Source organism: Lethenteron reissneri, chromosome 27 (assembly GCF_015708825.2).
Source record: "Lethenteron reissneri isolate LAM-NWPU_2019-01 chromosome 27, ASM1570882v1, whole genome shotgun sequence".
Taxonomy (NCBI): domain Eukaryota; kingdom Metazoa; phylum Chordata; class Hyperoartia; order Petromyzontiformes; family Petromyzontidae; genus Lethenteron; species Lethenteron reissneri.
The window spans coordinates 2,916,670-2,940,406 of record NC_083805.1 but is presented as its reverse complement, the minus strand read 5'-3'; the positions used below and the strand labels follow the sequence as shown (position 1 = coordinate 2,940,406).

Here is a 23,737-nt window from a genome sequence, read left to right as displayed (position 1 = left end):
TACCGGACACAGAGCCACTTGCTTTTATTTCGCTGCTGAATTTATTGATGACTCGTGGTGAGGTTTATATATTTATTTTGTTACTGCTGCTGCTGCTGCCCTCCTCTTCTCGCTGTTCGCCACGAGTTTCTATCTCCGCGGGGATTATGATTCAGCGCCTGCTCGCATTGATATTCGAGCACTTTCACAAGTTCAGCGTTGGGGGAGTGGGTGGGGAGGGGGCACGGGGGAGGAAAGGTGGCTGTCACTACTGAGAACACTTCCCCATATATTTTTTTGTCGCTTGTCACTCCAAACAATTTATTGTCAACCTTTTTTTTACATTCTCAGGCGCTATCGTGACGTCTCGGCTTTCACAGCTATTTTGGGAGTGGTGGAGGGAGGGGGTTTAATCCGGCGACCGGTTGACGTAATTTTATATTTAGTTTTGGGTTGTTGAAAATTGTAATGCCCCCCCCCCACCACCTTCCCTACCCCCCACCACCTCCCCCCCACCTCCCCTTCCCTCCTCCTCCCCACCACCTCCCCCCCACCAACTCCCCCCCCCCCACCAATTACCCTCCCCCCACCACCTACCAATGTTACACAGTGTTATTAATGGAGTGGATTATTAACTTTGCGTTTGTGTCCTGGTCACAAAAGCAAAGTTTGTGGGGAATAATAGCCGTTTTCTGTACTTTTTAGGCATAAGCAATTAGAAAGTAACACTTACTACCCAGGAACAAAAAAACAACAATGGTGTTACACGTATATTTAATTTCGGTAAAAGTTCAATTCCACCCCCTCCGCCCCCGCCCCTGAAACAAAACAGCAATTTATCATCTGCAACGTGTTTCTCACCTCCACGCAGAGGAGGCATGGGCGGCGTGTAACACTCACGCTTATTACGCGGGTAATGGCTCCACCACCTGCCACAGGCAGACAGACGGATCACGCTCGACTCCGCGAGGTTTTATTCCGCGGTAGTCATTTAAATCCTCTCCCCATCCCTCGCCCCGAACTCCCACCACTACCCCCACACCCCCCACCGACCGCCCCACGCTACCTACCAACAAATCTCGCCCAGAATCCGCCCGCTCTCGTCGCAGAGTGTCCGAAGGCGAGCTGGGTCGAGCCGAGACGAGGCGCTTGGTGGTGGTCGTGGTGGTGGTTGGTGGTGGTTGGTGGTCGTGGTGGTGGTGGCCGTGGTGGTGGTTGGTGGTCGTGATGGTGGTGGTGGTCTTGGTGGTGGTGGTGGTGGTCGTGGGGGGCATTCCGCCGTGCACGGCAGCTGTCTGCGGGCTCTCCATGCCACGTGTTCAGGGAAGAGTGGGGGGGGGGGGGGGGCGGTGCGGCGCGTTCCATCGTTGTGCTGTACTCCTATGCTCCCCAAGCCTGCAGTAGGCGTCAGCGCAAGGCTGTCGTGCGCGTAGCTACCATGAGATCTAAGCTATCGGATATCATAGCTATCAGAGATCATAGCTATCAGAGATCATAGCTATCGGAGAGCATAGCTATCAGAGATCATAGCTATCGGAGAGCATAGCTATCGGAGATCATAGCTATCAGAGATAATAGCTATCGGAGATCATAGCTATTGGAGATCTAAGCTCTCCGAGAGCACAGCTATCGCGCGCATATCCTGCGGGATTTGCTCAGCAGGGAGCGGTGATTGCAGTGTTCTTCCAATTGAGCTGTTTGGCACAATTTATGTCAAACGTACCTTGACCTCTGCACGCCACATGGTTTATGCTGCCCGCCTTCGCCAACCCGCTCTGAGCAGATTGGTGAAGTATGGTCCAATAAGCCCCACGCCCCGCATGCCATGGGGGAAGGCCCTCATCCAGCTGTGGATTGACAACAGAGTTATACGGGTACAGCTGCAGTTTATTGATAAATACAAATGAATGATTGACTCAGGAAAGTCACTATCTGTCCAAGGACTATTTTTCAGGAAGAGAGGGCGTCACGGTGGCTAGGAGATGTTAACTACCTCGCTTGGTGTACAGGAGGTCGTGGAATACATCCCGACCATGACACCTGCTGCATATTTGGAGTTTGCGTGTCTCTCTCTCATTACCATCATCACGGTGGCTAGGAGCTGTTAACTACCTCGCCTGGTATGCAGGAGGTCGTGGAATACATCCCGACCATGACACCTGCTGCATATTTGGAGTTTGCGTGTCTCTCTCCCTCATTACCATCATCACCGTGGCTAGGAAATGTTAACTACCTCGCCTGGTATGCAGGAGGTCGTGGGTTCGATCGCGACCCCGACGCCTGCTGCTACTGTATATTTGTGGAGTTTGCGTGTCTCTCTCACCGTGGTCGCGTGGATTTTTATCCAGGTCCCCGGGTTTTCCCATCCACATTTAGATTCCACGTGCGCTTAGAGTATTTGGCTGCTATAAATGTCCACGTGATAAGCCACTTCGTTGAGCTATCATTTGTGGCCAGGTCGCTTTTGAAAAAAAGCTATGTAGCTCAGTGGGCCTTACCTGGTATAAATACAAAACATGTTTATAGTTTTATTACACGTTGTTATTTAACTCACTCTGTCTGTTGTTGTTGTCGTATCCTCAAATCTTGTAACTCAATTTTAACCCACTTCCCAATGTGGTATCGACTGCACACTTGGTATACTTATGTCATACTGATGACAATACTATATTCTATCATAAAATATCAATATATTTTTAAACGATATTTTTACACCCTTTATATTAACTCACTCTGTCTGTTGTTGTTGTCGTATCCTCAAATCTTGTAACTAAATTTTAACCCACTTCCCAATGTGGTATCGACTGCAAACTTGGTATACTTATGTCATACTGATGACAATACTATATTCTATCATAAAAAACCAATTTTTTTTATATGTTATGTTTCGGCTTGGGTCTAATTGTCCACGCTCAACTGACGTTGGCTGTAAATGACCACGGTCCCTTACGTCATGGCAAGCTTCGGGGCCACTTCCTGGAGTCGTGGAGTTTTGCCATTACTCGTACATTTCATTAAAGCGTGTTTTAAAAAAAAGTATTTTTAAATATTACTTATTTATTTAAATCATGCCGCATTAGCTTTTTATTTATTTTAAGGGTGTTTTCAGCTAATTTACGTTTTTTCTTTTTATTCACGCGGGAGAATACCCGAGCGCCCGGAGAGAGCCCACGTGCACGCGCGAAAGGGAAGACACTCGATCCCACACAGTCTGCTGCACCGCCTCCTTCTGGCAGAGCCAGGGCACGGGCACCTCCTCGACACACACAACGTGCGCGCGGTGACCCAACAACCCTCGCCACTGCCTCCACGGTGCCACGTGCGTAGGCCGCCAGCAATAGCAGAGGTTGCAGCAGCAGTGGTAGCAGCAGCAACGGCGGCAGTAGCAGCAGCAATGGTAGCTCGGGGTAGTTGCAGCAGTAGCAGCAGTAGTGATAGCAGTAATATCAGCGGTAGCAGCAGCAGTGGTAGCAGCAGCAGCAGCAACGGCGGCAGTAGCAGCAGCAATGGTAGCTCGGGGTAGTTGCAGCAGTAGCAGCAGGAGTGATAGCAGTAATATCAGCGGTAACAGCAGCAGTGGTAGCAGCAGCAATGGTAGCTCTGGGTAGTTGCAGCAGTAGCAGCAGTAGTAGCAGCAGTAGTGATAGCAGTGATATCAGCGGCAGTGGCAGCAGCAGTAGTGGTAGCAGCAGCTGAAGCAGCAGTGATAGCAGCAGACGCAGCAGCAGCAATAGCAGCAGCAGGAACAGCAGCAGCAGTAGCAGCAACAGCGGCAGCAGCATTATTACATTCGCTGTAACAGGAGCGGAGAGAGAGAGAGACGAGCAATAGCGGCCTTCGGGGGTGGCATTAATATGGTGCAGCGTAAAGAAGGCGAATGGTCCGAATTAAGCTGTCGACAAAAAAAAGTACATCTGCATGAGCGGCTGACTCTAATGTGGCCCATTTATGTGTGTTTTCAAGATGCACTCCCGCGATAAATAATGCACGGCGAAGCCTTTTTGTTGCGTCCGCTCCGGAGCGATGTTTGCAATATTTATGGACGCGGTGTGGAATTAACGCGAGCGCGCCGACGGGATGCGCTGTACCCCGCGGTTTGTGCTGAAATATCGCGCTCATTTCAAAACGCGCGCGGACAACCACGGCCACTACCACCACGGCCACCACCACGGCCACCACCACCACGGCCACCACCACGGCCACCAACACCACCACCAAAAGACAAAGATCCACCCGTGTAGCCTTAACGGACCGTTGGGGAATGTGCCGTTAGCGAGCACCTATGAAGGCCGACACGGCAACACGATGAGGGGGTGGGCGGCCAGCACCCGGCCACCTTTGTCTCCCCCGATGGTGATGTTTACTACGCAACCGCACCAGGTACTCATTTGAGGCTGAGTCGACCTAGCGGGGAGGCTCAGGAGCGGTTCAGGTTGGCGTTGGCCGTGAGCGGGAATCGAACTCGAGTCGTCACCGTCGGCGGAATCCAATGCGGTCACTCCGTCGTCCAATTGTTTGTTTATACGATTCTAGCTCGCGCGCGTGTTGTTGTTTGTGTGTGGGTCTTTGTGCGTTGTTTTTAATCTCCGTGGGGGAGCGGTCGCGTAGTTGGTGGGGTTAGCGCTACGCTGCGAACCCGGCGACCCGAGTTCGATTTTCGCTCGTGGCCAACACCGGCGACGATTGTCTGAACCGGTCCTGAGCCTCCCCTAGGTGGACTCAGCCTCAAAATGAGTACGGTACCTGGTGCGGTGTGTAGTAAACATCGTCACCGGGGGAGACAAAGGCGGCCGTGCGTGGTGCTTGCCGCCCACCCCCTCCTGTGCAGTTCCGGCCTTCATAGGTGCTCATTAACCGCACTTGCCCCAAAAGTATATCAAGGCTATACGGGGGATCTTTATCTGTGCTGTTATTGTGTGTGTAAATAACGGGCTGGTTTCGGGGCCGAGTCTTGATTATGCGTTTCTATCGTGAATCTTGGCGGTGCGTGTCCACTAACAATGGATGCATGGGATTGGGGAGGAGGAGGAGGAGGGAGGGTCGGGTTATTCAGAGGTCAGAAGGCGCTGACGCGGCCACCGACAGACACGAGCCTGCGTTCGAATCTGGGTTTCAGCCGTCCGACCACAATGGCTTGCACTGGCTTCTGCAGCGCGGTGCGTTTGATGGGCTCAGCCCGGTCAAGAACGACTGCACAAGCATACAAAAACCGCACAATCTGGATACGTTTAATCTCTGAGAATCAAAATGTTGAGTTGTTTGTTTTTTGTTTAACGTTCACGAGGCAACCAAGGTGGGTCAAATGCACTGGTGGAGCCAGTGGGGGGGGGGGGGGGGGGTTGGCACGTGCCCCCCCCAATGATCCGATCGAAATCCCTAATTGCGATCGGATCATTGGGGTTTATTAGTAATACATCGGCATTTTGCGACCCCCACCGCCACTGTGTAGCATATTATTATGTGCCAGGGACTCTACGAGATGATAGGACAACAGTCGGAGTCCACAATCGTCAATAAGTAACGGCAAAGCGGTCATAAGTGACTCGCAGAATTGTGCGCAGTTGCGTCTACAGCACACGACTTCCCAGAGGGCCTTCACCGCCAGCGAGCGCGATGCCGATCACGCACGGTTCGAATTCAACCCTCGATCAAATAAAAGTCCTGACTTACTCACAACTCCGATCATTTTTAATTGCCGGAGGGGTTTCCCCCCTACCTTGAAATCCTGACTCCGCCATTGGTCAAATGAGTGCCACCCCCACCTCCACCTTCGCCGAATGGACCAGAGGTCACTTAAAGACATCTCTGAAGTAGCGCTATCATATCTGTTTCAGCGGACCGTTATCTAACCACGATAAGATACATCTTCGCCTACATCTATTAAGATTGAGTTTTGAATGTGTATTTGTTGCTGCTGCTGCTGCTGCTGTTGTTGTTTCTTTGTTGGATAGCCCAGGAAACAGCCTTACCCGAACAGTTTTGTAAATGCTATAGAGATGATGACAGTGCCTACGGCCCAAAATATTGTATCGGTACCGCTCAGGGTGGCAAATGTTATCAATTCTTTCTTGGGATAATGAAACCTCTAGATCACAATTATCTATGATAGCAATCTGACAGTGGTAGCTTTTTTTTAATGGAAAACAGTCATTCACGGAAAGAACTGCGGCTGTTTGACAGAGAATATAATTTCAGAACAGGAAAAAAGACACATAAATGCTACATTAACCGTCTACGCAATATGCTGATACATATGAAGCGTGCCTATTAAAGGGGGCATTGTACTGTAAGCTATCTGCTCATGGTGGACACTGCCCATGGATAGTCGCCGCCGACGGTGCATACTTGAGTAAAAATTGTCACCCCAGGTGGTACCGACCAAGTGAACCCCCTTGGCTCGTGGGCTGAATAATTGCCTTGTCAGTGAAGGAGGGAGAGGGGCCCTGGGAGGGAGTCGGAGAAAGCTCAGCCACTGCCACTGCCCCATCTGGTGGCTGACCCGACACACGTGCCCTTAATTCATCTCTCGACAAAACAAGGTGAAGTAACGCACGCTGCAGAAGCGAATGAATAAATTGTCGGCGTGTGGAGATACATCCGTCCCACCCGGCACCGCCGTTCGATGGATCGTCCCGATTAGGGCCCTCTACGGTTCGATTCAATGATCGGTGGTTAATTACATTTTGGGTCTCATTTTTTTTTTGCCGTCACATTTTGCAGCGCCTCTCGTTTCTCGCTCTGGGTGTCTTGCGTTGTTAGATCACCCAGTCAGCCCGAATTCAACGACTCGCCTCGATTCAGACAATCTATTCCTTGGCGTCACATATTCACCCTCCCACACCGTCACACATTCACCATCCAATATTCACTCTCCCACTGTCACCATCCAATATTCACTCTCCCACATTCAATATCCGATATTCACCCCCCCCCCACATTCAATGTCCAATATTCACTCTCCCGCATTCACCATCCAATATTCACTCTCCCACATTCACTGTCCAATATTCACTCCCCCCCCCCCCCCCACATTCACCATCCAATGTACCCCGTCGCACATCTACCGCGACGCATCCACCGTCCCAAATTCACCGTCTCGTCTGTATTTGTCTGTTGCTCGGTTCAAGTTTGTACAGTTTTCATTCGCACCATTATCCCCAAAGCGACGTGATGAATATCATTTGCGCACACTTTGTGGGGGGATCGGCAGGGCGGGAGGCTGGGGGGGTGGGTGGGGGTCCGCGGCTGGGTGGGTGGGGGTCCTGGGCTGAGTGGGTGGGTGGGGGTCCGCGGCTGGGTGGGTGGGGGGTGCCGGGGCTGGGGCTGGGTGGGTGGGGGGGCGGGTCTGAGTGAGTGGGTGGAGGGGGCGGGGCTGGGTGGGTAGGGGGATGATTGTCACGTGGCTGTTAAATGCCTGGCGTGTAATTTATTTGACGCAAACCGTAACGTAATTTTTGTCCGGGAGTCATTTTTTTTTGTTCTTTCCTTTCCCCTGCGATAGGTAAAGCTTTTTCTTTTTTTCTTCACGTGACCTCCCCTTTACACAATTCACGTTCTCAGCAACACCAGAGTGCGTAATGACGCGGGTCATGATGATGGTGCTCCGGATCATTACCCCACCGTATACATTTGAGCTGCTCGTGGGTGTTGGTAATGAATAATGGAATAATGGGGCCATGGACAGGAACAAATGGCTGTGGAGATTTGCCGTGTGTGTGTGTGTGCGTGTGTGCGTGCGTGTGTGTTGGTGTGTGTGTGTGCGTGTGTGTGCGTGCGTGCGTGTGCGTGTGTGCGTGCGTGTGTGTGCGTGCGTGTGTGTGCGTGCGTGTGTGCGAGCGTATGTGTGCGTGTGTGTGTGCGGTTGTGCGTGCGTATGTGTGCGTGTGTGCGTGTGTGCGAGCGTATGTGTGCGTGTGTGCGTGCGTGTGTGTGCGTGTGTGCGTGCGTATGTGTGCGTGTGTGCGAGCGTGTGTGTGCGTGCGTGTGTGTGCGTGTGTGCGTGCGTGTGTGCGGTTGTGCGTGCGTATGTGTGCGTGTGTGTGCGTGTGTGTGCGTATGTGCGTGCGTGTGTGCGGTTGTGCGTGCGTATGTGTGCGTGTGTGTGTGTGCGTGTGTGCGTTCGTGTGTGTGCGTGCGTGTGTGTGCGCGAGGCCGCCGTGTGTAGCTGGGTATTCAGATCGGCCTCTGTGGAGAGGAGCAGGAGGAGGACGAGGGGGGAGGGGGGGGTTAGAGGGGAGGAGGAAGGGGGGCGAGGGGTAGGAGGAGGGGGGGTGAGGGAGGGAGGAGGGTGGATGAACGAGGAGGAGGCAGAAGGAGGGATGAGGAGGACGCTACCGGGCAGCTGGAGGCATTTGCCCCCCCCCCCCCCCAATTACAGCAAGGAGGGCAACAGCTGCGACGGGGGGCGGGGGAACGACGCTCACAACAACGGGCGGAGCGCCCGGCGGCGGCTAAAACGTGGCGAGCTGGCAACAGTTGTGCAACGCGGGTTGGCGCATCCGCCCGTCACCTCGCTCAGTCGGTCGACCCGCATCAGCCTGCGCGGGTCCGTCCCGTCGCGACCTCCTTGCCGGCTGCGAGCCTCGCAAAACTTCCACGCGGCTAGCCTCAAAGTGCACCTTCGCGGTGGCTGTTTGTCCTCGTTGCTCTGCAGCTCACATGCGGCTGAGCAACATCGCGTCGCAGGGGGCTGGAGGAAGCTAAACCCCCCCCCCACACCCGCGTTACTACGACTGCTCAAACTCGCGCAACAACCGACCGCCGATCTGCCCCCCCCCTCAATCCTCCCTTTTGATTTGCGAGTTTCAACCGACGAGAGAGCGGGGACAGCCCCCGGGTCTGCACGCATCGGTTCGAGTCGCCCGCGGGCGCCGGATAAGCCACCGCTCGTCTAGACCAGAGGGGTGTGTGGGGTGGGGGGTAGTCACGTCCGGCCTGACAGCGACCCAGAGCATATTCAGCGTAGACATAACCCCCCCCCCCCCCCCACGGTTAGACCACCCCCGCCCCCGCCACGTGTCGGCGTGGCTCGGATAAGACGGCGGGATCGGGGACGTGATGGACCTGCAGATGAGGGGAAAATGAGGAGGGGAGGTGTGAATAGGTGGGAGGAGACGGGGGGACCGGGGAAGAGAGAGTGAGGTGCCTGTCCATTTAGAACCCCTTCAGGGTTGGGGTGGATGGGTGGGTGGGTGTGAGTTGGGTGAGTGTGTGGGTTGCTGAGCGGGTGAATTGGTCGGTGGATGGCTGTGTGGGTCGGTGTGAGTTGGGTGAGTGGGTGGGTGTGTGGGTGGGTGTGAGTTGGGCGAGTGGGTGGGTTGCTGAGCGGGTGAATTGATCGGTGGGTGGCTGTGTGGGTGGGTGTGAGTTGGGTGAGTGGGTGGGTTGCTGAGTGGGTGAATTGATCGGTGGGTGGCTGTGTGGGTGGGTGTAAGTTGGGTGAGTGGGTGGGTTGCTGAGCGGGTGAATTGATCGGTGGGTGGCTGTGTGGGTGGGTGTGAGTTGGGTGAGTGGGTGGGTTTCTGAGCGGGTGAATTGATCGGTGGGTGACTGTGTGGGTGGGTGTGAGTTGGGTGAATGGGTTTCTGAGCGGGTGAATTGGTCGGTGGGTGGCTGTGTGGTTGGGTGTGAGTTGGGTGAATGGGTTGCTGAGCGGGTGAATTGGTCGGTGGGTGGCTGTGTGGGTGGGTGTGAGTTGGGTGAGCGGGTGGGTTGCGGAGCGGGTGAATTGGTCGGTGGGTGGCTGTGTGGGTGGGTGTAAGTTGGGCGAGTGGGTGGGTTGCTGAGCGGGTTAATTGGTCGGTGGGTGGCTGTGTGGGTGGGTGTGATTTGGGTGAGTGGGTGGGTTTCTGAGCGGGTGAATTGGTCGGTGGGTGGCTGTGTGGGTTGGTGTGAGTTAGGCGAGTGGGTGGGTTGCTGAGCGGGTGAATTGATCGGTGGGTGGCTGTGTGGGTGGGTGTGATTTGGGTGAGTGGGTGGGTTGCTGAGCGGGTGAATTGGTCTGTGGGTGGCTGTGTGGGTGGCTGTGACTTGGGCGAGTGGGTGGGTTGCTGAGCGGGTGAATTGATCGGTGGGTGGCTGTGTGGGTGGGTGTGAGTTGGGTGAGTGGGTGGGTTGCTGAGCGGGTGAATTGGTCTGTGGGTGGCTGTGTGGGTGGCTGTGACTTGGGCGAGTGGGTGGGTTGCTGAGCGGGTGAATTGATCGGTGGGTGGCTGTGTGGGTGGGTGTGATTTGGTTGAGTGGGTGGATGACTGAGTGGGTGGCTGGGTTGGTAAGTGGATGAATTCGCTGGGTGGATGGGAGTTGTCTGAGTGGGTGTATCGGTGTCTCTGTGTTGGGGAAACGTGTGGGTGGATGGGTAGGCGAGTGGGTGGATGGGTTGCTGGGTGGGTGGGAGTTGTGTGTGTGTGGGTGGTTTGAGGAGGGGAAAGCTGTCGGAATTAGCTTCCCTCCCCCCACTCCCTGAGCTCGCCGGCGCTGAGCAGGACTCAGGGAAATTCACTCGGGGTCGTTTTCACCTCCAAATACAATTACTCGCGCGATTCACGAGACGGCATTTACGCCGAGTGTGTCAACCAAATGCGGCTCCCTGTGTCACGCGCCAGCGCGCGGATACCAATGAAGATGATGATGATGCTGCTGCTGCTGGAATGAATGCGGCGCCACGGTGGATTTACTAAAAGCGTCACAACGCGAGCGCATTTTCACGACGATTACGCCCAACTCGGGAGCCGCGCGCGGCGTGCATGTAAATAACTTCATCATCATCATCATGATCATCATGATGATGGGTGGGAGTTGCGTGTCTGGATAATGATGATGATGATCAGCAGCAGCAGCAGCAGCTGTGGACGCGGTCTCCCCTTTGGCCGCTGTCATCCGTCCCTCCCACAGTGCAGAGGTCAACTGACGGGTGAGGTGGCACGGATGCTGCTGCTCGTGGTGGTGGCGCTGCCAATGCTTGGTATGGGGAGCGGTGGCGCAGCGGTTAGCGCTACACTGCGCTACGAACCCAACACCCAGTGATGATCATCTGAACCGGTCGTGGGCCTCACCTAGGTCGACTCAGCCTCTAATGACTATCTGATGCCGTGTGAAAATATTTCGACTAGGGATACAAAGGTGGCCGGGCGTAGTGCTGGTCGCCCATCCCTGTGGTGTGCCGTGCCGGCCTTCATAGGTCCTCGCGAACAACAGCACTTGCTCTTACAGTCTGTTAAGGCTATGCGGGGGATCTTTGCTGATGGCGGTGGTGTTGTTGTCTCGTGATTACGGTTGTGCTGGTTGTGCTGGTTGTGCTTGCGGTGCTGGCGGCGGTGGTGGTGCTACGGAGGTGAGTTGCAGCTAAGTTGGCTACGTGTAACTTTGTTAATGAGCCGCAGGAACGCGTTGACAATCCATTCGTCACATCCGCTCGCCGCGCCGCGCGCTTTTTATTCCTTCGCAGCGAAGCGAACCTCGCTCGGAATAAGACAATTTACAGCGACGAAATTTTTTTCACTCGGGGCGCAGCGCTCATTTCCTCTCGTTAAGCGTTCATCCCGAGAAGTCTGCACCGTGAAATCGTCCCCTTCATCAATGTCGGAACGTCACACACACACACCCGCCTCCCTGCCCTCTTTGTGTTTTATTAAAGTAATTTACGTATAGCGGACTACGCAGACGTGTGCGAGAGTTAACTGCAAAACAACGAGTGCAGCAACCCTTAACCTCCCTCCTACCTAGACGCTAAGTAGCGTGCGAGCGTGCGTGCGGTGCTGCGCATTGCCGCGTGGTGAGAAAGCCACTCGGTTGAGTTGTCGCTTGTGATGGCCAGGTCGCTTCTGAAACAAAAAGAAGCGAATAGAAGAAGAAGCAACGACAACAACAACGACAACAACAACAACAACATTGGCACGTTTTGTTTACGGGACAAACCTTGACTAATTGGCTGTGTCGGGTAGCGGCGGGCTTAGCGACACAATTTTATTTATGGGTGCCCGGTGCGGTGTGTACAACACGTGAGCCATTGGGGAAGACAAAGGCGGCTGGGCGCGCGTGTGTCGTGACACCAACCTTTGTATAGGTGCTACTCACTAACAGCACTTGCCCCAACAGTCTGTTCGAGGCTATACCAGGGTGGAGAGTGGGGGGGGGTCTTTGTCTTTGTTTTGTTGAGGTATGTTTGTGTGTATTGTGTGTGTGTGTTCAGCTGTGCAGTGTGCAAACATCACCGCGAGGGAGACAAAGGCGGCCGGGCGTGGTGCTGACCACCCACGTTCTCGTGTGCCGTGCAGGCTACTCGCGAACAGCACTTGCCCAGTAATTATGTAAAGGCTATACGGGGGCATCTTTGTCTTTGCAAAGCTTGCGCGTGTGTGTGTAGGCACGCACGTGCGTGTTAGTGTTCTAATGTGCGTGTATATATTTGACGAATGAGCATATGTTTACGGTGTGAGTGTATAATTAGGCACTAGGGCATGTCAGCATCGCATTTGCGATTGTGAGAGATAGTGTATGTGTTTGGGGGCGTGAGTCGTAAGCAGTATATTTAGCCAATAGTTGTGGCACACCGGTACGTTCTATAGTTGTGCGCTCACGTATATATATACACACACACGCATATATATTGCCGCACTCTCATTAACGGGGATTCTGAGTAACTGCGTTTGGAACGTGAGCCGCTGTCGTGGTTGGCTTGGCTCACGATTTGTTTGTAACCTGATCTCTGCGAGTGTGGAGGGGGCAATGTTTGCTGTTGGTGACGAATGTAAAAGTTCATGCTCACGAGTAAGCTTCCCCCACCCACCCCACCCACCCTTGCCCACCCACCCCACCCACCCTTCTCCCCCCCACCCTTCCCCATCCCCCCCACCAACCCTTCCCCATCCCCCCCATCCACCGTTCCCCCCAACCCTTCCCCATTTCCATCACTCCACCCACCCACCCGTCCCCATCCCCCGACCCACCCTTCACCCCACCTTTCCCCATCTCCCCCACCCACCCTTCCCCATCCCCCCCACCCACCCTTCCCCATCCCCCCCACCCACCCTTCCCCATCCCCCCCACTCACCCTTCCCCTCCACCCACACTTCTCCGCCACCACCCACCCCACATTTATCATGTGTGGCCAGCTCGCTTCTGACAAAATAAACGAATGTTTTTTCAGTGATTTATTTCCCTTTCTTATAATTTGCACTGACCCGCCCCGAACTGGACATCTGTGAAGAAAATTGCTTTATAGCTCATCGGATTCCTTCCAATATAAATAAATATTCGGATTCTCCATCATGGTGCCCCTGCGTCTATTGGCGTGCGCTGCCGGGTGTACAGGCGGTGGAACTGCACCAGGGCCCACAATGTGACCGAATTTTTCAAAAGGGTCGTTGGGTTAAATCGCACGACAATTAACATATTTTTTTAATTTCACCAGGTAAGGCCCACTCAGCTGTATAGATATTTGTCGAGGAGCCATCTGGCCACAAATGATAGCTCAACGATGTGGCTTCTCACGTGGAAATGTAGAGCAGCCAAAGACTCTAAACGCGTGACGTTGATTCTAAATGTGGAGGGTAAAACGGGAGGACCCGGCGAAAAATCCACGCGATCACTGGGCCGAGAGTGAGACAAACGCAAACTCCAAATATACAGCAGGCGTCAGGGTCGGGATCGAGCCCACGGACCTGTATACCAGCGCGTGCTCCTACAGTCTGTCAAGGCTACACGGGGCATCTTTGTATTGCGTGTGTAAGTGTGCGTGTGCGTGTTCGTGGCGTGTGCCGCTACTCTGCCTGCATATGGAGCGAGTCTCATTAGCCGCTCCCTCCGATTGGCTTTGGCCGCGCAGCACGCGGAGAAGGCTGCGAAATCTCCCGAGTGTGCAGCCCAAGATAACTCTGTTGCCAGGGCAGGCGGGCACCCGGGCGGGCGGGCGGGTGGATGGGCAGTGGGGCAGATAGGTGAGTAGGCAGGCAGGTAGGTGAGCGGGTGAGCACGTTGGCGAGCTGGTAGGTGAGCAGTTAGGTGACCAGGTAGGCGAGCAGATAGGTGAGCGGGTAGGGCAGCCGAAGCAATGCCTTCTTGTGCGTCTCGCCGACGCGCTTTGTTTACCGTGTGATTGGTGAAAATTGAATAGTGATCATTGGATAGCGAACATTGAATATTCAACATTGAATAGTGAAATTTGAATATTGACCATTGAATAGTGAGCATTGAACCGTGAAAATTGAATAGTGAAAATTGAATAGTGACCACGGAAGTGACCATTGAATGGTGACCATTAAATAGTGAACATTGAAAAGTTTACCATTGAATAATGAACACCGAATAGCGACCGTTGAATAGTGACGACTGAATAGTGAATAGTGAACATTGAATAGCGGACGTGAAGTCGTGAACCAAAAAGAGAGAGGATTGACAAGGAATTAAAAAAAAATCACGCCTATGCGCGTGGATACTTTTCGCGCTTTCCACAATGCGCGCGCTTGCCCTCGGACGTGGCTTTCACGATCCGCGGGTGTTGCGACGTCGCGAGGCCTCGCGCCGCGACCGCACCGCTGGCCGGCGGGCACCGAGCGTCGTTCGTGCCGCGGTCAGTGGAGCCCAGAGGTCGCAACCGGGTACCCGATACCCGTACCCTACCCGATACCCGGCTACCCGGCCGGGTACGGGTACCCGTTTGCGACCCTGGTGCGGCCGGGTACGGGTACGGGTAGGCCGTGAGTCACTGGTGAGTCACCGTTTGTCACTCATTTCCCAACGTCTTGTCTCTTCTCACAATTCAAGTTCCTAGCATCAACCCACCCGCGCCTGCAACATGGCTTCATCCCAGAGGTCGCAATCAGGTACCCGATACCCGTACCCTACCCGTACCCGGCCGGGTATGGGTAGGGTACGGGTACGGCCGGGTACGGGTACTCGTTTGCGACCCTGGTGCGGCCGGGTACGGCTAAGGAATCAAAACCCGTTTGCGACCTCTGGTGGAGCCTCGGCCGATCGGCCCGACCCTTTGACGCCTGCTGCTGTCTATTTGGAGTTTGCGGTGTCTCTCACCTCTCTCACCTTTCACCGTGGTCGCGTGGATTTGTCTCCGGGTCCTCCGGTGAGACCCTCGCCCCACGTCTTTGAGAATCAACATCACGCGTTTGGAGTATTTGGCCGCTGTGAATGTCCCACACACGTGACGATGAGCCGCTTCGTTGAGCTATCGTTTGTGATGGTCAGATCTTTTCTGAAAAAAAGTGCTACGTAGCTGAGTGGGGTTATAACCTGTTCAAATAAAAAAAATAGTTCGTACGCATAGCAACACAAGTTTACACTCGAGTGTCAGGCGGAGTGATTCGCCCTTACAAGAGTTGATTTACCCCGTCCCCCCCCCTCCTCGTGACGGACGCACAGAGCTCACGCACTCACACTCGCGTGCCTCATGTGGAGGCTTTCCCGAGGTGAGTCAAATGTCACATCGCATCAATTGGGTTGGGGATGGCTGAATCCCAAAGCAACACTTTTTTTACATGCTCTGTGTTCAGCAGAAAGCTGTCACGCTGGAAGCCCGGATAGCGCCATGTCAGTTATCAGAGATTTGATTTACTATACTTCACCACGCTAAGCCTGACCCACGTCAACAAAATGTAAAAGTTAAAGATGGTGAAAAGGACGAGGTGGTGAGAGGTGAGGATAGAGGATTCGAGAACCGGTCCTGGCATCGCTCGCCACTGACGTTCGCCGTCGACCGAGGCGAGTAAGGCAGCGCACGTGTGTCATGGCGTTCTTTCTGCCGCACCCTCATCACTCGGACAGCGCCCTCGCACTCGATGGGAATTCGCTGATTTACTGCCGTGCCCGATACCTCGAGCAACGCGTCTGGCCCGGTGCTCGCCAGATATTTGCGGCATCTAACACGGGGGGGGGGCTGGGGGGATGGGGAGGGGGTGGGGCGCGTGGGCGTGAAAATTAATAATCCACTGCTGGATGAAAGCCTCCGCAAAACGGTCTCCGTCCTCTTCTTGGTTCTTTCGGTAAAGTCACGTAGAATGGAAATAATAAAATAATAAAAATAAAACATAATAAAATAATTCTCACGATGTTTCGGCCACAGACTCTGTCTCCTCGACAGACCTGTTCTCCACCTGAGGACGGCTACTTGCGTTGTGGCCGAAACGTCGTGAGAATTATTTTATTATGTTTTATTTTTATTATTTTATTATTTCCATTCTACGTGACTTTACCGAAAGAACCAAGAAGATGAATCTCTGCAGTCACGAAAGCTTTAAATCGAAGGTCTCCGTCCTCTCTGTTACAGTCGGCGGGCGAGTCCCACGCACAGCGCGAAGCGTGCGTCACCCTTGTCACTGTAATCATCCCCAACAGCAGCGGCAGCAGCAGCATCATCGTCGTCATCGGCCAATAATTTATCCACTGCTGGATGAAGGCCTCAACCAACGCCGCCGTCGACCGCCTTCACCTCCGCCCGTGTCGCACACGAGACACGGTTCCGGCGCTCCATCTCCGCGGCGGACGTTCCACTAAATATCCCGCGCCCCCCCCCCTCCACCTCCTTCCGCTGGCTGCCCGCTGCAGCTCCTGCGGGAACTCAATTCCGGCAGCGAAACGTCGGACGTCGTGCCCCCCCTCCCTACCTCCCTCCCACCCCCGGGAAGACCTGCTGTGGCGGTCAGAGAGACGGATATTCGCACGGGGGAATTCGTGTTGTTGTTGTTGTTGATCTCCCACTGCACGCTCTATATAAAGCCATCCGTCGCCGTAGTGTAAACAGGTGGGCAGCGTCGATAACGCACGGCTGGAAAAATGTTCGCCAGCGTCCTTGTTGGAGGTTATTTATAGGCCGTGGCGCTGCGAGGGTGGCGTGTCCTTCCTTTAATGTACTCGACAACACGAAACGCAGATATATTTGGGCTAATTTGTTTTTTTTTATGTTCTGTTCGCTACATATCCGTATCGAATGAAGGATTCCACCCACGTGCGTTGCGTGGATGGACAATGGTGGACAATCCGAATATTTATTTAAACTGGAAGGAATCCGATGAGCTATAAAGCTTTTTTTCGCAGACGTCCAGTCAGGGGCACGGGGTGAGAACGTTATACGAACAACAAACGAAAGAAAAACACGATAGGAGTGCAAAGTTTCGGGAAGGTAAACAAATAACTTTTTTTTTAAACATACAAACAAAACTAAACAACGTTTTTGTTATATCTTAACCAGGTGAAGCCCACTGAGCTATTAACTTATTTTGTAGAAGCGACCTGGCCACAAATGATAGCTCAACAAAGTGGCTTATCATCGTGTGGAAATGTATAGCAGCAAAACTATTAGAAATGATCGAAATGCATGTTTCTAAGTCGTTCGGGGTGGGATTTGGAGAGTCCTCTGAAGTTGCAGCACCTTCCATCTTGTCCATCCACTGCTTTGGATGACGTCCTGTGTTGGATGGGGGGGGTGGCGTGGGGGTGGTTTGACCATACTTCACCACGCCGGTCAGCACGTGCTGTATCCGCGAGACAGAAGCGGAATTCGCTTCTGGCCCACAATAGCAAGGCCACTCACCTTGTTTACGTCTCCTCTAAAGACTCACCTGTTTCGCCTGGCCTACACGTCCCATGTATGACCCAGCGGACTCGGAACTCTGCCCTATTTATATTTCCTAACTTCGTGCATGGCGCACTGAGGTCCTTGGATTAATTGCGCCTGAAAAATGTCAATTATTATCACTTAAGGTGGCACAACTTTAGCTAACACCGGTTCACCTGCACGGATAATAATAGTGAATCGCTTTGCTAACCCCACTCATTTCAAAAGGTCATCAAATAATTCCCCGCTGTTGAACCACCCAAAAGGAATTGGAATCGCTAAAGCTATGGTTAAGTTGCGAGGGATTTCCCAGGGTCGGTTCTGATATCGCTCGCTACTGATGTTCGCAGTGGCCCAGTATTGAACTCGGCTAACCAAGTTTGTAGTGCAGTGAGTAGTGCATATATTACGTGTGTTTAGGGGTTTTTGTTTGTTGCAAATCTAGGTTTATGGAGAAAAAGAGACTGGGTAATTGAGAAACAACAACAATACAAACGAGACGGTAAACGATGAGACAAAAATCTACTGTGGCATGGGATATTGACCCCGAATCGTAAATAATATAATTGGTTATTATGCTGACGATGTGATACTGCATTTCTGATCGATTCCGGTTTCGTTCTTAAATCATTGACCTTTTATAGTGACCTCCTAGCGTGCGAGCTTTCACAACATCACATGAAACTTTGAGAGTAGCCAACAGCTGGCATTGAAGCACTGGATTCTTAAATCCATCTGTATGGCGCTTTGGGTTTTAATGGGGCTTTTTTTTACTTCCCCTCGTCTGCGTGGTGGGTTTTCACTGGTTTTTCTCCCACCTTGAAGCCAAACTCTCAATTAATTTTCGATTTAAAGCTTTCGTGACTGCAGGGATTCATCTTCTTGGTTCTTTCGGTAAAGTCACGTAGAATGGAAATAATAAAAAGAAAACATAATAAAATAATTCTCACGACGTTTCGGCCACAACGCAAGTAGCCGTCCTCAGGTGGAGAACAGGTCTGTCTCCTCGACAGATCTGTTCTCCACCTGAGGACGAGGAGACAGACCTGTTCTCCACCTGAGGACGGCTACTTGCGTTGTGGCCGAAACGTCGTGAGAATTATTTTATTATGTTTTATTTTTATTATTTTATTATTTCCATTCTACGTGACTTCTCAATTAATTATTGGAATTGGCCAAAGATCCCGATGTAGCGGGACCCCTCGGGACGACGAGTCTTCAAACTCGACGTGGTTACCCTGTAGGTGAATGGAGGGCATTACGTGGCCTCTCAAGTGCACCTCGCCTGGTCACGCGTGAGCGCCCGCGGTGGCATCGCCGACTCGGCGGCGGTGTGTGGGTTGGTGTGGATTTCGAGTGTAGAGGTTAATCCGCCGGGTGTAATTTATTCGCATATTTCACCCGAAATTAATATTCTCACTGTCATAGAGGAGGGCAAAAAAAATAATGCAATGTTTACTAATTTATGTACATATTGTTATCTCTAATTGGCCTGCGAGGAATTAATTTATACACTATATAAACTGTGTTTGTCATTGCAAAACGATTTCATGAATTCCTGTATTTCTACCAAATGAGTGCTTAGAAGTTGCATTAGATTTTAAATATTGGGAAATGCCTCTTCGCAAATGTCTAATTTTAGACAAATTACTTGGTGGTGGTGATGCTGCTGCTACGTTGGCAGCGGTGCAAAATTTATCGTAATTATTAAATAAATAACTCTACACATTCGTCAAAAACAACAGTGTGTGTGTGCGTGCGATCTTAAAAGGATAAATATGTCGACGTTTTGGCAAATGGCCCTTATTCATAGCACGTCATACGTATGTAAATAAGAAAGAAAAAACATATGTTCTGCGGTCCTTTTTTATACGAAGATGTGTTCGACCAATTAACGAGTAAACAATTGGCTTTTACTCTTTCTGGGAAAAAAACTATTCTTGTTCTTCATCATTTTTGATAATTGCAAAAAGAACGTTCCGTAGATACAATGGCCGAGAGTTTCTTATAACAATATAACGCGCGCGAGGTGGGGGGTGGAGGGTGTTGGATAGTGGGGGGTGGTGGTGGGTGGTAGAGGGTGGTGGTGGGGGTGGTGGGGGTGGTGGGGCGTGGGGGGGTGGGGCGTGGTGGGTGGTAGTGGTGGGGTGGTGGGGGTGGGGGGTGGTGGGTGAGTGGTGGGGTGGTGGGGCGTGGGGGGTGGTGGGTGGTCGGGGGTGGTGGGTGGTGGGGGGTGGGGGGTGGTGGGGGGTGGTGGGGTGGTGGGGGTTTGGGGTGGTGAGTGAGTGGTGGGGTGGTGGGGCGTGGTGGGTGGTGGGGGGTGGTGGGGGGTGGTGAGTGGTGGTGGGTGGTGGGGGATGGTGGTGGGTGGTGAGTGGTGGTGGTGGTGGTGGGGCGTGGTGGGTGGTGGGTGGTGGGGGGTGGTGGGGGGTGGTGAGTGGTGGGGGGTGGTGGGGGGTGAGTGGTGGTGGGGGGTGGTGGCTAGTGGGGGGTGGTGGGGGGTGGTGGGTGGTGAGTGGTGGTGGTGGGGGGTGGGGGGTAGTGGGTGGTGGTGGTGGTGAGACAACACTGTATCCCATGCTGATAGAACTCATGGCAGGCCACTTATTTTTCTGCATCGGCTTCTCCTGGCGATCCAGTCTATGGCTGCTCCTCGAGAGGTAGGGCTCCAATTACCACGCCGTCGTTGTCTGCGTCGATCTTTTTACACACTGCACCAGGTACTAATTTGAGGCTGAGTCGACCTAGGGGAGGCCCCATGACCGATTCAGATGATCGTCACCGGTGTTGGCTGTGAGCGAAATTTGAACTCGGGTCGCTGGGTTCGTAGCGCAGCGCACTAACCTCTTCCACTACCGCTCTCCCCCCACCACCACCAACCACCAACCACCATCACCACCACCAACCATCAACTACCACCACCACCACCAACCACCGCCACTACCAACCACCACCACCGCCACCAGTAACCACCACCACCGCCACCACCAACCACCACCACCAACCACCACCAACAACCACCAACCACCACCACCGCCACCACCACCAACCACCACCAACCACCGCCACCACCAACCACCACCACCGCCACCAACCACCACCACTGCCACCACCAACCACCACCACCGCCACCACCAACCGCCACCACCACCGCCACCACCCGGCTATCTCGCCCGGTGGCCATAATCGTGGTAAATTTAGCTCCGGTGACACTAGGAGAGGACCCAACGCCTCCCCCCCCCCCCCACCTCCATCATAGGCCGTTCACGGGGCTGCCGAGTCAGTGAAACGCCAGCCCAGCCCGCCGCAGCAGCCCCCCGTGTCCCGTTACGGCCCCGACTTCTTGCCGTGCGCCGCCTCTTCTCGTGCCTCCCTCCCACCCCTTTGCACCACCCCGGACGAGGCTGTGGCCTGAGAGCCGCTCCAAGCAAACTTTGTTGCGGAAGGGAGAGACTTCGTAACTCGGGGGAGTTTCTGTCGCCTGCCTCCTCCTCCTCCTCGACGCCGTGACAGGGAGAGAAGTGTTTGGGTTTTGTCGACGGCGTTTTGTGGAAAGTGTGGACCACACAAGTGAAACCGTGAGTTCGGCCCTGTGTCGAGGCTTTGGAGACAGCGCCGTGCAATGAGAGAGGAAAGCTGCCCCCTCCCCTTCCCCTGCACCCCCGAATGTGGTTATTTTTAACTCGTGACCAAAAGTTGTGAGCGCGCAAGGGCCCCTGATATGGGAGATTCTGATGGTCCGGGCTCCGTGATTTTTTTTATGTCGGTTGATGTTTGCGGAAAGAATTTAGCGTCTTCTGATGATCATAGAACTTTTGTGAATTTTGGAATGGGGATATTTGTTAAATTGGTGTTAACTCGAGAGGGCGATTGATAATCCTTTCTTGTGTCAATCCACCGCTGGATGAACGACTCCCAATGCCGTGGTCAGCTTTGGTGGGGGTTGATCGGGGATTATTTTGACCATACTTCACCACGCTGGTCAGTGCGGGTGGTCGGAGCAGGGTCGGTCCCACAACTGGTTGAAGTGAATCACCCGCCGCTGATATTTATCCGTGGCCGGGAATCGAACCCAGGTCGCCGGGTTCGTAGCGCAGATAAACGTTGATAATTAAAGAATATAAACATATTAAAAAAATCACAAAAGTAAAAAAAACTATTATTACAAATTATGAAATATATAATTAAATATTTCTCTGCTGTGGCCTTTTGGCTGAGCCAAACTTCCCCCTGCAGAATTTCACTAAAACTCCTTTTGGAACAACAATCCAGACAACTCGCAACGTCAACAACACGGCGCGATGTTGTGGCCTTTCGAGCGAGGAGGTGGGGATGGAGACCCGTGTTTAATTTGGCGACGATTCGGACTATGGCCCTCTCTTCATAACGCGTAAAACATCCCTCTTTGCTGTTGTTGTTGTTTGTTGTTCAGTTGCGTCTGGTTTTGAGTTTGGTTTTTTTGTTGCTCGCATTCAACTTTAAAGTCCGAGGTTCTCACGGTGGCAGCCTCGACACTTAGCAGCCGAGCTCCGCCAGACAGCGGCCGGCAGCTATTCCTGTTCCTTTCTGATGACGAACCGCGCTCAGCTCCTTCAATGTCGCGGCGTCAGCACGGCTTCTTAATGATCGGCCCTTGTTTTGTGCGCCCTCGGCCTCTTGATGGATGCAGCGGTGGACCACGTTAACCCCCCCATCCCCCCCTCCCCCCTGCCCATTGCCCTCCTCACTCTCCCCTCTCTCTCTCTGTAGGGAAGCTCGCGGTGGCGATTTTTTAAAAAATCAGCACCACTCGCGCGCGCTCATCCTTTGTGTCTTGATTAATCTCTCCCACTGACTTGGCCCATTTCCCTTCCTTCTCTCTCGCTCTCACTCCCTCTCTCTGTCTGTACGTCTCTGTGTCTCCGCGCGTGTGTATGTATATGTCTGTGTGCGGGAAGTGGGGAGCGGTAGTGTAGCGCGCTGCGCTACGACTCTGGCGACTCGGGTTCGATTCCCGCTCACGGCCAATACCAGTGACGATTATCTGAACCGGTTCTGGGCCTCCTCTAGGTCGACTCAGCCTCAAATGAGTACCTGGTGCGGTGCGTAAAAACATCGCCACTGGGGAGACAAAGGCGGCCGGGCGTGGCGCTGGCCACCCACCCCCTCGTGTGCCGTTCTGGCCTTCATAGATGCTGCTTACAGCACTTGCCCCGACAGTCTGTTAAAGCTATACGGGGGATCTTTGGCCTTGTATGTGGGAAACGGTAGTGTAGTGGTGAGCGCACCGCGCTACGAACCCGCCCACCCGAGTTCAATTCCAAACCTCATGCGCCAAATAAGGGGCCGTCCATAAATGACGTCACGCGATTTTGGACGATTTTTACCCCCCCCCCCCCCGTTGTCACACGGCGTCACAAAAAGTCAGGCCCCCCCCCCCTCAAATATGACGTCACAAAGCTCTGCACCCCCCCCAAAATAAAACATGCTTCAAATCGCTTTAAACTATTGTCATTGTAGTGCGTATTTAATGTGCCGCTACACTCTGATGTTGTACGAGAAAACATTTATTAAAAAGTCTATTTAATTAAGTAGAACGTGTTGTCTATATTTATTTAAAGTTGCGCATTTTGATGTGACGTCCCATTTCTCAAACCCCCCCTCGTCACACATTGTCACAAATGTCTGACTCCTCCCCCCCCCAGGTGCGTGACGTCATTTATAGACGGCCCCTAACAATGGCGAATATTTGAACCGGTCCTGGGCTTCCCGTAGGTCGACTTGGCCTTAAATTAGTACCCAGTGCGGTGTTTAAACATCAGCAACGGGGAGACAAAGGTGACCAGGCTTGTTTCTGGCCACATCTTTTCCTGCACAATGCCAACCTTAATAGGTGCTCACTAACAGGACTTGTCCCAACAGTCTTAAAGGCTACACGGGGGATCTCTGTCTTTTGTTTGTACGTGCTCACGAATCGCGCTTGCCCCAACAGTACGTTAAAGGCTACCCAGGCGGTGGGGGATCTTTGTCTATCTACACATTGTCGTCTGAACACAAACTCCTCCCTCCGTGCCATCGATGTTCTTGTTATTGTTGTTGTCGCCGCTTATGTAAACAACCTCAGTGAATGAAAACGAATCTACACAATTGGGACATTTCGTGACATTTCGAGGTCACCTTTAAAACTAAAAAGAGACCATTCTCATCATCCGG

General features: G+C 53.1%; 1 protein-coding gene across 6 annotated transcripts in view; it reads left to right on the top strand.

Annotated features, from left to right (window-relative positions):
• MYO18A (myosin XVIIIA) overlaps positions 1-23,737 on the top strand; it is a 133,352-nt gene that overhangs the window by 30,105 nt on the left and 79,510 nt on the right. For 2 of the 6 annotated variants that reach the window (XM_061561101.1, XM_061561099.1), the window contains exon 1: positions 20,820-21,123. The exons of 3 other annotated variants lie outside the window; for them this stretch is intronic. The gene's annotated coding sequence lies outside the window, so the exon portion shown is untranslated. Of the gene's footprint in view, positions 1-20,819; positions 21,124-23,737 lie in introns of those variants that run through there. One more of the 6 variants, XM_061561104.1, reaches the window with a different exon arrangement.